Source organism: Hyperolius riggenbachi, chromosome 4 (genome assembly GCF_040937935.1).
Source record: "Hyperolius riggenbachi isolate aHypRig1 chromosome 4, aHypRig1.pri, whole genome shotgun sequence".
Taxonomy (NCBI): Eukaryota; Metazoa; Chordata; class Amphibia; order Anura; family Hyperoliidae; genus Hyperolius; species Hyperolius riggenbachi.
The window spans coordinates 116,279,202-116,291,854 of record NC_090649.1 but is presented as its reverse complement, the minus strand read 5'-3'; the positions used below and the strand labels follow the sequence as shown (position 1 = coordinate 116,291,854).

Genomic DNA, 12,653 nt, shown 5'->3' with positions numbered 1-12,653 from the left:
TCATTGGTATATTAGTCCCTGCTAACTTTGATCTTGTGCGCCAGTGTGAATTGCTATACTTTTTATGGAAATTGTGCTGCTCCCCACTATTTCAGCAAGGCGTCATTGAAAGCCATTTTCACCTTCTCCCGCTGTTGCTGCTGCTCTAAATAGCTTGTCTTCTCAGTGTCTGCCATAGAAGCCATCCCTGCAATTTGTCCTTATGCTCTGTGCTTGTGCTGCCAGGAGATCAGAGTTAATTGGGATTTCAGCCCTCCATCCGTTCCTCAATGTATGTATGTTTTCCGGTGAGCAGCGATTCCTTTTATACCGGCTTTGTTACCGGCACATTTTCCTGTGGCAATTAGCGGCCTTGCTCGCTGCAGTTTAATAATGGGGAAATATCACAGTTCCACAGGAAAGGAATCAAGTAGCAAAACTAAATGTTCAATTGTCAAGAGAAAATGGAAATCGCTGTCATGGGTTCAGTGTGACTTTTATTATGTGTGAATGAAAGTTAACCTCCTCAGTTGGGCACACAATAATTAAAGGGACGTCTCTATTGGTCTATTATTACGTGTCACCAGGTTCAGCAGCGTACGTGTTCTTCTGCTAGCTCGGCGCCGGTAGTTTTGTCGTTGTCGGCACACAGTCAGTATCCCATCCCAGCTGTAGCCCCCAAAGTAAAACGTTACTTCCCCACTAGGTGCTAGAAATGCCCCTTCAATATCATCCCTCTAGCACAGTGGTTCTCCAACTTTTTTGGATCGGTGGTGCCTTGATAGCTTTGAAACTTTTTTAAGGCACCCCTGGGCAAACCCCCTTCCCACAAGTAGCTAGTGATGCTTATTAGGCATCATCCCCTCTCCTAGTAGTTAGTTGACCCCGCCACCCCCTTTCAAGTAGCTAGTAATACTCATTAGGCAGCACTTAATCCTTTCAGGTAGCTAGTGATGCTTATTAGGCCACATCCCCCCTCCAAGTGGTCACTGACCCGCCCATTTTATATCAATATGTGGTTGCATTACCTGATGGCAAAGAACAAAGGATGGGGAGGAATGGCGAGGAACTCCTGGGAGGTGCTTGAGGTGCACCAGGGTGCTGCGGCACCCAGTTTGAGAACCCCTTCCCCAGCATAAAATAATATTCCCCTTTGTGTCCTAACATTAACCCACTAACCAGGGGCATAACAGTAATCCTCACAGCCCATTGTCACAGGGAAAAGTGCGCAGTGGAGCCAAGTTGTAGCGGCAGGACAGGTCCTCGCTCCTGCTTTCGGTGCAGTTGCGCTCTATACAGTCTATCTCTTTGCGGCTCTGATGATTTTCACTTGGCATGTAGAGGTGGAAGCTCCAAGGGCCCGTTCGCACTTGAGCGGTTATCGGGTGATTCACACTAATTGCCGAAGCCCTATCGCTTTTTAAAGCATTAGCGCAATAGAACGTATATGGTAGTTATCTCACTGCCGCGATTGGCGCCGATTGCGGGTAATTTGCGATTAACACCAATTGCAAAACGCGTTACATGCAGCATTTTGCCACAATTCTGGAGTGATTGCGGTACAGTGCTTAATTAAGCACTGATCGCTGATCGCTCTGAATCGCGGAAGTAAAATCACCCACGGTAAAATCACCAAAACAGTACCGCGAGTGGCACAAATACTGTAGCAATCTATTTACAGTAGCAGAACAGATCTAAACGGATGCAAAGAGATTCTGTGTAAAGCAATAGGAGGCCGACGGACTCAATAGGAGGACGACGGTATCAATAGGAGGACGACGGTATCAATAGGAGGACGACGGAATCAATGCTAACATGAGAGCGGATGGTGTCTATTCTCACTAGGCTGCACAGCGCATACGCTTTGCAAAATACTTCCCTGATGCCGTCCATTCGGGTCCTTCACATTTAAGAAATGCCTGGTGTACCAATTGCAGAGCCCCAGCAGAAGCATCAGGCTACAGTTGGTTTGCAATAGACCAATGGGAATCATCCCTCACAAGGGAGGATTCGCATTTGTTCACTTAGTGGTAGACCAATAGTAGACCTGGTGCTCGGGAAGGATTCCCGTTGGCCTTTTGCAAACCATTGGGAGCTTGATGCTTCTCACTGTGCTCCAGGGTGGGTATATCTACACTTCTTCTGTGGTGCCAGTAAAATGGACGGCGGCAGGTACTGAGCGGGTGGTAACAGAAACAGATGACAAACTGATGCCATTGTAATAAACTTGAGTACAGGTGAGGTTCTGGGGCACCTTACTAGAGAAAAAGAAGAGAGGCAACTTATGGTTTTGGCTACCTGTGGCTCTGGCACTTGTATTGGCCTGAGGAAGCGGCAGTGAACCCACAAAACACATTGACTGTGCTAAATAAATTAATTTTCCTATGAGCATGTCCTTATTGAGATAAGCCGCCTCATTTTTTATGTTTTTTGTGGTTTTTAACCTAATTTTATTTGGGTGCCTCTTTAACCCTTTGAATTTGTGATAAGCTGGATAGTGTAATGGTTAAGGGCTCTGCCTCCGACAAGGGAGACCAGGGTTCGACTCTCGGCTCTGCCTGTTCAGTAAGCCAGCACCTATTCAGCAGGAGACCTTAGGCAAGTCTCCCTAACACTGCTACTGCCTATAGAGCGCGTCCTAGTGGCTGCAAGCTCTGGCGCTTTGAGTCCGCCTGGAGAAAAGCGCGATATAAGTGTTTGTCTTTGTTTAAACAGCGAATGGATCAGTTCTTACAAGATCAGTTTTTCATCCAATGCAGTGTGAATGAGGCCTACAAGATAGAATTAGGAGGACTGGGACCTTTTGGCCTGGGGGGACAACACAAACTAGAGGCCCATTTCACGGCATCCCCAGCCCAAAGCCATATCTTTCTTGTGTGCAAATCTTCAAATTGTGATAGCGCACGCACACACGCACACACACACACACACTGTACTCGATGCCTAACCCCATTTCTCCGCACCTGCGCAGTACACTCAGGTCCACGTGGCGGTCATTGACAGTGCTGCTCGCACAGGCGCAGTACAGGCCGACATCCAGGTCGGACTGGTGCCATCGCCGGGGACTGGGAGGCAACGGCAGCGAATGGCTGACTGCAGAGCTGCGGCGAGGGACATGCTGGGAGCGTGAGGCTGGAGGAAGCCCCGGGTAAGTAGCACTTATTTCATTAAAAATGCCTGATAACTCGTTTAAACAACCCCCCCCCCCCCACACACACACACACAAACCTACCTACCTGGTGATGCCTAACCCCACTCCTGCTCACCCACCATACAAACTACTTGTCTGACACCTACCCCCCCCCCCCCCCCCTCCAACTACCTGTTTGACAGTGCCTAACTGCCTGCCTCCCCCCTCCCCTGCCGCCAATCACACCACAAGAAGAAAAAACGTTCCCCCTCAGGCCAGGGTCAGAATGGGGATGATTATCACACACAAAAAAAAAACTCAGAGGGCACTGGCCTGGGCAGGGAATTGAATTTGACAGCAGTAGCAGGCAGGCAGCAAAGTGTAACTCAGTGACAAGAAGGGAGAAGAAGTACATAAACAAAATTTATAAAAACCACCTTCTCCTCTTGCGACCTGGACCCGACCTCCTCTATCCTCCTGTCTCCTCAGTCCTACACCTCCTCCTCCTCCACAGCAGCAAGCAGTGTCCGACTCCTCCAGCCAGGACAGCCAGCCACTCGTAGCCGCAGCTCCAGGCCCCCAGCCCCCCCCCCCCTCCCCAGCACAGAAAGCTGAAGAGTGAGACAGCTCACTCCGATGACACCTCAGGCGCAGCAGCACAGGGGAAGGACTGTGTCCGACTCCTCCAGCCAGGCCAGCCAGCCACTCGTAGCCACAGCTCCAGGCCCCCAGCCCCCCCAGCACAGAAACCTGAAGAGTGAGACAGCTCACTCCGATGACACCGCAGGCACAGCAGCACGTTGCGGGCGGCAATGGCTCCAGGCGGGGTGCGGAGTCAAGCAGGGTCAACCCACCAGGCCGAAGAGGACCTAAGCTATTTGTGTCCTTGTGCCGCTCACATCCACCGCAGGCGCAGCCACGCACAAGGGCACACCACGGCCGGCCGCCTCAGCCCCTTCTCTGATTGGATACTTCAACTTGCCGGGAAATATCGTGCGAGGTTGCGATCCCCACTGCGAACCTGTCACCTGTGGTATGTCTGCAGCCGCTGCATATAGCAGTGGCTGGCCCTAATTACTTAAGATTCGGGCGGCCCGGGGGGCAATTGCCCCCCGTCCCCCTGGGCCAGTCCTCCCCTGATTACCAGACTATAGAGGACGGTTCATGGATGGTTCATTGGGACCTCTCCAAGTAGATCACACTACTGCAAGGGAGCTCAACAAGTACATTCAGTTTCTAATAAGTCAGACAGCAAAATGAAGTACATGAAATGTGGACTGCGGCAATCACTGTGGAAGAAGCAAAAAGCCTACCAGTCATATAGAAGCAGGAGGAGGCCCCAGGTGGCAGCTCTCCCTCCAACCTCACGTTGCAGATGACCATCTGCTCTGCATACCTGTGTACATTGTTTCTAGTGTGGTGTCCCAGTCTCCACGTCCTTCTGGTGACATCACTACTTAGAGAAGGGGAGCAGAGGTTGAGGAGAGATGGATGCAGTTCAGTCCAGCCTGGACTATAATAGCACCAGCCTGTAAGGTGACGAACTATATGGAACAGTAATCAAGGTGGGAAATAATAAGGGCTTGCACTAGCATTTGCACTAGTAGTGATGGCAACAGGGCACATTTGATGTCAAACTAGTGGAACTGTAACTGCGTAGGTAGCCACACATCAATACAAATGATCGTTTAACATCTTTCTGACATCTTTGTTTCCTACCGTCTAACACCAATTATCGTCTGAACAAAATTGCTAGGCTGGATCAGTCAACATGGACAATAATTATGGTTTGTGGGTGTCTTTCCCATTAACATGCCTCTTTTTTTTCCAGCGACACTCGGGTGAGAAGTCTTACCTTGTTCGTTTCTGATGACAACAGTATACCGCGTATATGAAGCCTTAAAGTGAACTTGATTAATACATCACTTTTAAAACAAACCTGAAGCCACCTAAAACAAAAAAAACTTAAATATTCACTGAAGAAGGAGGAATGTACTGGATCTTATGGAGCCTTCCCAGTCCACTCTCTGTCCACTTGTTCCAGCACTGTCCCCATAGTGAAATTATTCGACTTGCAGGTTGAATACATCTTTGGCCCTTCTTGGGCAGCCTTTAGAAGTGCTCTTGTCCCTGAGTACGTCTAAAAATGAGTGGATCTGTACAGTGCTCCTGTGTGCCCAGTAAAAACGCACCCATCTTCAGAAATACTGGAGACACAAGTGCTTTGAAAGACTTTCAAGGACTCCCGAAGGCGTGAATTTTGGAAGGGGGACAATTGGGTGACAAGAAGATGTAGAGAAAAGCAGTAAATTTTGGTGCCCGTTTAGGGCGGAAGTCTAGGCGCTGGAATATATGCCTATCGAAATATTGGCATTACCAGCACCCGCTATTTATCAGGTGCCGTTGCCCAAATGATGCCTGAATGCTGTTATTTTAGTAGGCGCCTGAGAAATTCTTCCTTGGGGGGCATCGATTGGCGGTGGGACGGCTAAGGTTCATGCGGAGGGGGAGGTTTAGGGTTAGCATCAGTTAGGAAGTTTGTGGGGAGGGTTAACATCAGGAAGTTTGTGTGTGTGTGTGTGTGGGGGGGGGGGGGGTTTAGTATTAGGCTTTAGGTAGGACATTTGTGTGTGGTGGGGGATGGTTGGGGGTTAGTTGTTGAGGCGGGGGGGGGGGGGGGGGTTCGGTGTGAGAGAGTAGACTTATGTTTAGCCATAGTAAAGTATTGGTATTAAATATTGTTATTTTACCTTAGGGATTATTGGACGCCCATACTTCCATCCTCCTTTTTTGATGTACTCAATGTAGAGAGGACCAGGAAGGCCCTAGGGACCAGAGCCTTCTTAGGTGAGTATTTTTTTGTTTTTGGTTGCTTCCGATTTGCTTTAAGAATGATGTTTTAAGCAAGTCAAGGAATTTTTACTAGAATAAAAGAGTTTTGCCGGAGTGCCTACACAGGCCTGCCTATACATAGCTGGATATATTAAACATACTGCAGTGGTGCTGTTGTGCAGTTTGTTTGTTTTTTAACCACTTCACCCCAAAGGGGTTTTAACCCTAACGGACAAGAGCAATTTTCACCTTTCAGTGCTCATCCTTTTCATTTGCCAATAGCTTAATCACTAATAATCACAATGAAATGATCTATATCTTGTTTTTTCACCACCAATTAGGCTTTTTGGGGTTGATATTTGTTTTCAGTAATTACTTTATTTTCTATGCATTTTAAGGGGAAAAACAAGGAAAAAAAAATAGAAAAAATACACTATTTCTCCAGTTTCATCCCCTATAGTTTTAATATAAACACTGCTACTATACATAAACCCACACATGGGGCTTGATTCACAAAGCGGTGCAAAGTGTTTGCACGCCAGTGAAAAGCCCCTTATCACGCCTAAACTCACTTTAGGCATGATAAGAAGCAATTCGCGCGAATTGTCCGCGCAAGCGCGCGCGCAGCGTCCCCGCTTCGCGCGAAGCTCCCATTAAACCCTACGGAAACTTCGCGCGAGTTAGAGCAAAAATCGGTGATAACTCAGTGGTGTAAAGGTTATCACGCCTAAAGTCTTTTAGGCATGATAACTGAGTTATCACCGCTTTGTGAATCAAGCCCATTGTATCTGCCTATTTGTCCTGGTTATCACAAGATTTGAATTTTGTCCCTAGTACAAAATATGATGACAATATATTATTTGGAAATAAAGTAGTATTATTTCTATGCTGTGTTTTTTGTTTTACTGATCTCCGGTTAAGAGTCACGTGCATGCGCGGGAACGTGCGTGCACGCGCAGGAGCCCACACACGCCCGCGGGAGCACTGCACTGTTTAACTGATAAGAACGTCCTGGAGCCATTAAGAGGCTTCAGCAGGACGTTTTAATATGCCTGGTTGTCCTTAAGTGGTTAAATAAGAGATCCAAATGTCTGTACTGAGCTGTACTATGTGTGCTTTTCTTTTATGGTTATTGTATGTCCTCGCTAAGAGGTCTCGGGGAGATATCTGGCACCGTGGCTGGCACCATTTACTGCTGACCACCGCTGCGGTGATGTCTTGTGGCTCTGGCTATATTCCTCCTCGTTTTATGTCTTCTCACTCTACTTTTGTCTGCTGAGATCTTTATTTACCATTATAATGCCGTATGACAGGCTAGAACATGATGCTTTGAATTGTCAGGTCACATTGCATTACGCCATACTCTTCTTATATCTCCCGTCTGTCACTTGTCTTCATCCAGAAGCATTATATTCAGGAATGATCACGCCATACATCTAAGAAGATCCCCCCGTACCCATCTGTGTAGCCTTTCTTCTCCGCTCCTCATGTGCGTAAATATGATTGCACAGAAATAGAAATATAAACTCATTTCACAGCAATTAACATAATAACAACCTAGATCCACAAGTTGTGTGTCTTTCACAGGTTTAAATATATCTCGGCGGAGCCAGACACACCTGGCAGACGCAGAGCCAGACGCTCGCAGGGAGAACTCTCCTTTATGGGCAAAGGAAGATAAATAGCGAGTTGAGTCTGGGGAAAGGCAAAACGTCGCTTTAATAGCAGAGTCTGTGAAATCACACCTCACAGACGTTCACATAAAACACCTGAGCGCCGATTCACAAAACTTCCTTATGAATAATTTCACCTTACTAAAGCCTTCTACACAGACTAGGTGGATCCTGGGATGTAACTAGAGGGAAGGATTGCAAGGGGGGGTCCTAGAGCTGTGGGCGGCCCCAACTACTAACCTTCCCTTCCTTCCATACAGGGGACTAGACTTCAGATCAGGTGGTTTTGTGGCTGCACTTGTTATGGGTGTGAAGATCATGATGGCTACACTTGTTTTATCACCCTTGTGCCCTTCACAGCCTTGGGGCTGTGAAGGGCACCAAGGGGAGGCAAGGAAAGGGGGGGGGCATTGGGGGGCATCAACGTTTAACAGGGGGCCCCATGAAAGTAGTTAAAGAAGAACTTCAGCCGAAACAAACATACTGTCAAAAGTTGCATTATTTATGTTAATTAAAATAGATAGGTAATATAATCTCTTACCCACTGTTTTAAAAGAACAGGCAAAGGTTTGGGATTTCATTTCATGAGGGCAGCCATCTTTTTGGTTGAAAGAAGGTGACAGGGAGCATGAGATACAGTTCCAACTGCCCTGTGTCCTGGTCACCCCTCCCAGTTGCTAGGCAACGTGAAAAACAACATAGGAAATCTCATCATGCTTTGCACAGCATCAGGGGAAAAAAGCCTGGGCAGTTTTCTTTGATGGGGTGGAGCTTAGCTAAAAATGCAGCTGAACATGAGACTTCTATATGAAAAACAAAGTTCTGATGCTGTGAAACTGTTAAAGAAACACTAAGCCTTTTCAGTTCTGCTGAGTAGATTTTTAGTCCGGAGGTTCACTTTAACTTTTGGAGAGTCCGAAAATGTGTTTTATTTGATTCTTTCATTGACTGGGGATTTAGTTAAAAGAAAAAAAAAAAAAGCGGAAGGTCTCAAGAGATATAAGAATCTAGCATGTGAAATCATTGTGATAGTAACTTCGTGAAGCTGAAAGATCACTTTTCAGTTCTGCTGAGCAGATTTTTAGTCTCGAGGTTCACTTTAAGCCACTTTGTGGAACTCGGATGAGGTGGAGAATCTGCCATGGCTGGAATCCCAGCAAGGGTACTATCTGCAAGGAGTTTGTATGTTCTCCCTGTGTCTGTGTGGGTTTCCTCTAGGCAAATCAGTTTCCTACCACATCCCAAAAACATACAGAGAAGCTAATTGGCTTTCCCCTAAAAATTGGCTCAAGACTATGATGTACTATAGTAGGGAATAGGTTGTGAGCCCCTGTGAGAGACAGTAACAAGACTATATACTGTGTAAAGCGCTGCAGAAGATGTCAGCGCTATATTAATAGTATATAATATAATAATAAAAAAGTTAACAGTAGGTGACACTCAGTCAGGGCTTGTTCACACTAAGGGCATTTTGCGTTCTTTTTTAAAGCGCCGATGATATTCAAAATCGCCCTAAAAGCACTTGTGCAATGATTCCTGGGGAGAGCGTTCACATCTGACCGGTTCATTTCCGATCCACTCAGCAAAGCGCTGCCTGTACCATTTTGGGGGCGATTCCCTATAATGGCAGGTATAGGGAAATCGCAAAATGCTTGAAAAGGCACTTTGTATAGTGATTTCCCCAGCGTTTTAAAGAATAAATACATTGGGCTTGATTCACAAAAGAGTGCTAACTGATAGCACGACCATTTTCAAGCGAATTTTCGCTTTGCGCGCGATCACAAATTTTCACGCAAAACGATAACGTTTTTGCGCGCAAACGCAAATTTTCATGTGCAAACGTTATCGGTTTCACGTGAAAATTTGCTTTTGCGCACGAAAACCGTTATCATTTTGCGCGGAAAATCGCGCGCAATGCGAAAATTCACACAAAAACGGTCGTGCTACCAGTTAGCACTCTTTTGTGAATCAAGCCCAATGTATTTATTATTTTCCGGGTCAAAGAGTTCACTTCCTGACTTGTGTGAGGAAGTGAAAAAACAAATAGCTCTGCTAAACCGCATTGAAAACGGTTTTACAAAAAACGAAGTGCGCAGGAAAGTGACGGGAGGGGGGAAAAAATCACTCACAAAATCAAGAATCGCTGGCATCAGAGATTTCGATTTCAGATGTGAACAACACCTCAAGGCATTCATTCAGGATTGTTGTGGCCTAGAACCTAGCAAGTACACAGGTGTCCCCGGTGGGAAAAAGAATCGGAAAGAGTAAGGCCTCGTTCAGACTATACGCGCTGCCGTGTGCATTTTGGCAGCGCGTATAGTGTGCGACACGCAAGAACGGTAGAAGGGCATAGACAGCCCTTCTACCGTTCCCATCATATGCGCTGCGTGGCAGCGCGATTGCGCTATCGCGTGCTGCACGCATTTTTGGGAATCGCAGCGCAGATCCCATTCATTGTAATGAATGGGATCTGCAGCGCAGCGCATAGGAGCGCAGATGGCGTGCGATTGGACGCGTTACGTTCCGATCGCACAGCCATCTGCGCTAATGATGTGAACGAGGCCTTAGAATGCAAGCAATGATTTGTGCCTCCTTGACCATCGCTCTTCTCAGTGCAAATTCATAATCGGCTGAAATCACACAACAGCAAATTCACTAACCTTTCCAGGCACTTCAATTGGCTTTGACTCAAAGGTTGCAAGACATTTCTATTGGAGGTTTAACAACCCAGTTACCTTAAACTGCAGTATAGTAAAAAAAACACAAGATGTCACTGTATGTAAAATGTGATGGTAATGATCTTTATGGAATTGTCATTTTCTGTGCTTAGTACTCCCTCTGTTTTAAGTAAGCTGCATTTCCTGATGGTGGTGTATGTTATATCTTTGCATATTTTTCTTCAGCAAAGCACTCTAACTTGTTGAGTGCCTATCTGTGTGTACAAAATACTATCCGCTAACAGTTTCTTCTTAATCTGCACAAGTTGAGTAGAGTATGAGTAGAAATTGAACCTAACATTCTGTATGTAAAGTTGTGTAATGATCTGACAATTTGTTATCCTTGCAGGGTGGACCAGCCCAGTGAGCAGGTGACACCAGCAGATATCGCGTGATGATGCAAAACGATGGATCCACCCCCAGAAAAGATGAAATGGTTGAGTCTTCTTGACCCACTCTTTCCTCCTCCAGCCCTCCTTTGCTTCCATGACTACCGCATAGGTGTATATTTCTGTAAGTTCCTGCATTGTATAATTACCCCTCTCCTCAGATTTGTCACCTGTGCTCAAAATGTTGGAGTTTGTAACAGTAATTTCAAAGAAGAAAAAAAAATATTGTATTAAAAAAAAGAAAAAAAATCTAAATTGCACTCAATAAAAAATGAATTAAAACAGGCATTGTTGGTTTGTTTTGATTGAAGATATAGATGTTGGTGTTAGAAAGACACACTTGCTATGTATAAATGGGCTGGAGAAATGAAATCGCTGTTTAATGTTTACTAGATGAGCCATTATGCAGGTCAAAACCAATAAAATGCAGTAACGCTCGTGGTTCCAGCAAGTAATCAGTGCTATAGCCGCAATTCTCTCTTTGCCAAATACACCTTAAAAAATACAGAAGCCAAATGGCATATCATAGTGCAGACGTAACTATTTGACACACACTCAAAGCACACGTGCTTGCACTACATGCAGGTTTCAGGGTATAAACCATACATGTCCAACTCTAGCCCGCCGGCCAAATCTGGCCCTCAGAGCCATCAAATGTGGCCCTCAAGTGGTTTCCCCACTTTACATTATGTTTGGCCCACTCTAGAACACCAGGGAAACTCAACTGGGGGCAAAGCTCCAGATCTCCAGGGAAGCCATATGGCAAAGGGTTAAGCACTAGAAACCAAGGAACTGTTTAGCGGTATGAGGGGGGAACACTGTAAACCAGGGAACAATTTAGGGGTAGGAGGGGGACACTAGACACCAGGGAACTGTATAGGGGAGGGGGACCAGTAGACACCAGGGAACTGTATAGGGGAGGGAGGACCAACAGACACCAGAGAACTGTATAGGGGGAGGAGGGGGACCACTAAACAGCAGGGAACTTTATAAGGGAGGGAAATGGACACTAGACATTGGGGTTGGCCCGCGACTTGGTCGTAGCATTCAATTTCGGCCCGGTTTGTATTTGAGTTCGACATCCCTGGTATAAACAGAATTCCACCACCAAGGAATCGGGGACACATCCCTTCCTTTCCCTGCTCACTTAATAGCTTCTTTGTATCAAGACTCTCAATTGGAGTCAGAAGACTGACGAAACACATAGGGCGGAGCTTAGAGAGACGCGCTGGACTTGAACAGGAAGTGAGCTAGTGCGAGCCACCACCGGGATACTTGGCAGGGAGACAGTGATATACTATAGGCTCACTTTTGAAGATAGTTTGCTGTACATGCAATTCGTTTTAGCTTGCTCAGGAATAAATTAGTGTTTTTACACATGAGAAGCCTTTTTGTTTGAGGTCATAGATATTTTAAGGGAGATACAGCATACTGAAAGCCTTGATACAAAGAAGCTAATCTAACTAGGGCTAGTATCTTATGTGTACTGTATATGTTTATCTCATCATGTCACATGTCCCTTCAGATTCACTTTAATCACCTATATTCTCAGGCAAAATGAACACAGAGGAGAGGAAGTAATAATATGGTAAATATTTCTAACCAAGAATGTAATCTATCAGGCAATAATAGAGACCTAATAATAGTTCAATAGTGTCAGTGCTCCAACGGTATCTTGGGGTTATAGATCCAAAATTGGCTCACCAGATGTGGCGGCTGCTCAATCACAAGAGCCTGTTTCTTATATCCACTCGATCGTCGACCTTCTGCTCCGGCTGCAGCAGCTTCTGATTCTCAGGGTCACCTTCACTCTCACGTATATAGAGAACATCAATACAATAGTGTAATATCTCAGTGCTTTGTGCACCTCCACCATCTCCCTAGTGTAGGCACAGCACTCATGCACCTCGCCCCCCCCCCCCCCCCCCCCCCC

General features: G+C 46.1%; 1 protein-coding gene across 1 annotated transcript in view; it reads left to right on the top strand.

The window, feature by feature from the left end:
• The window catches only part of EPHB1 (EPH receptor B1), a 436,698-nt gene extending 425,808 nt beyond the window's left edge, over positions 1-10,890 (top strand). The window contains exon 18 of the transcript XR_011031350.1: positions 10,681-10,890. The gene's annotated coding sequence lies outside the window, so the exon portion shown is untranslated. The remainder of the gene's footprint in view (positions 1-10,680) is intronic.
• Positions 10,891-12,653: the final 1,763 nt, after the last annotated feature.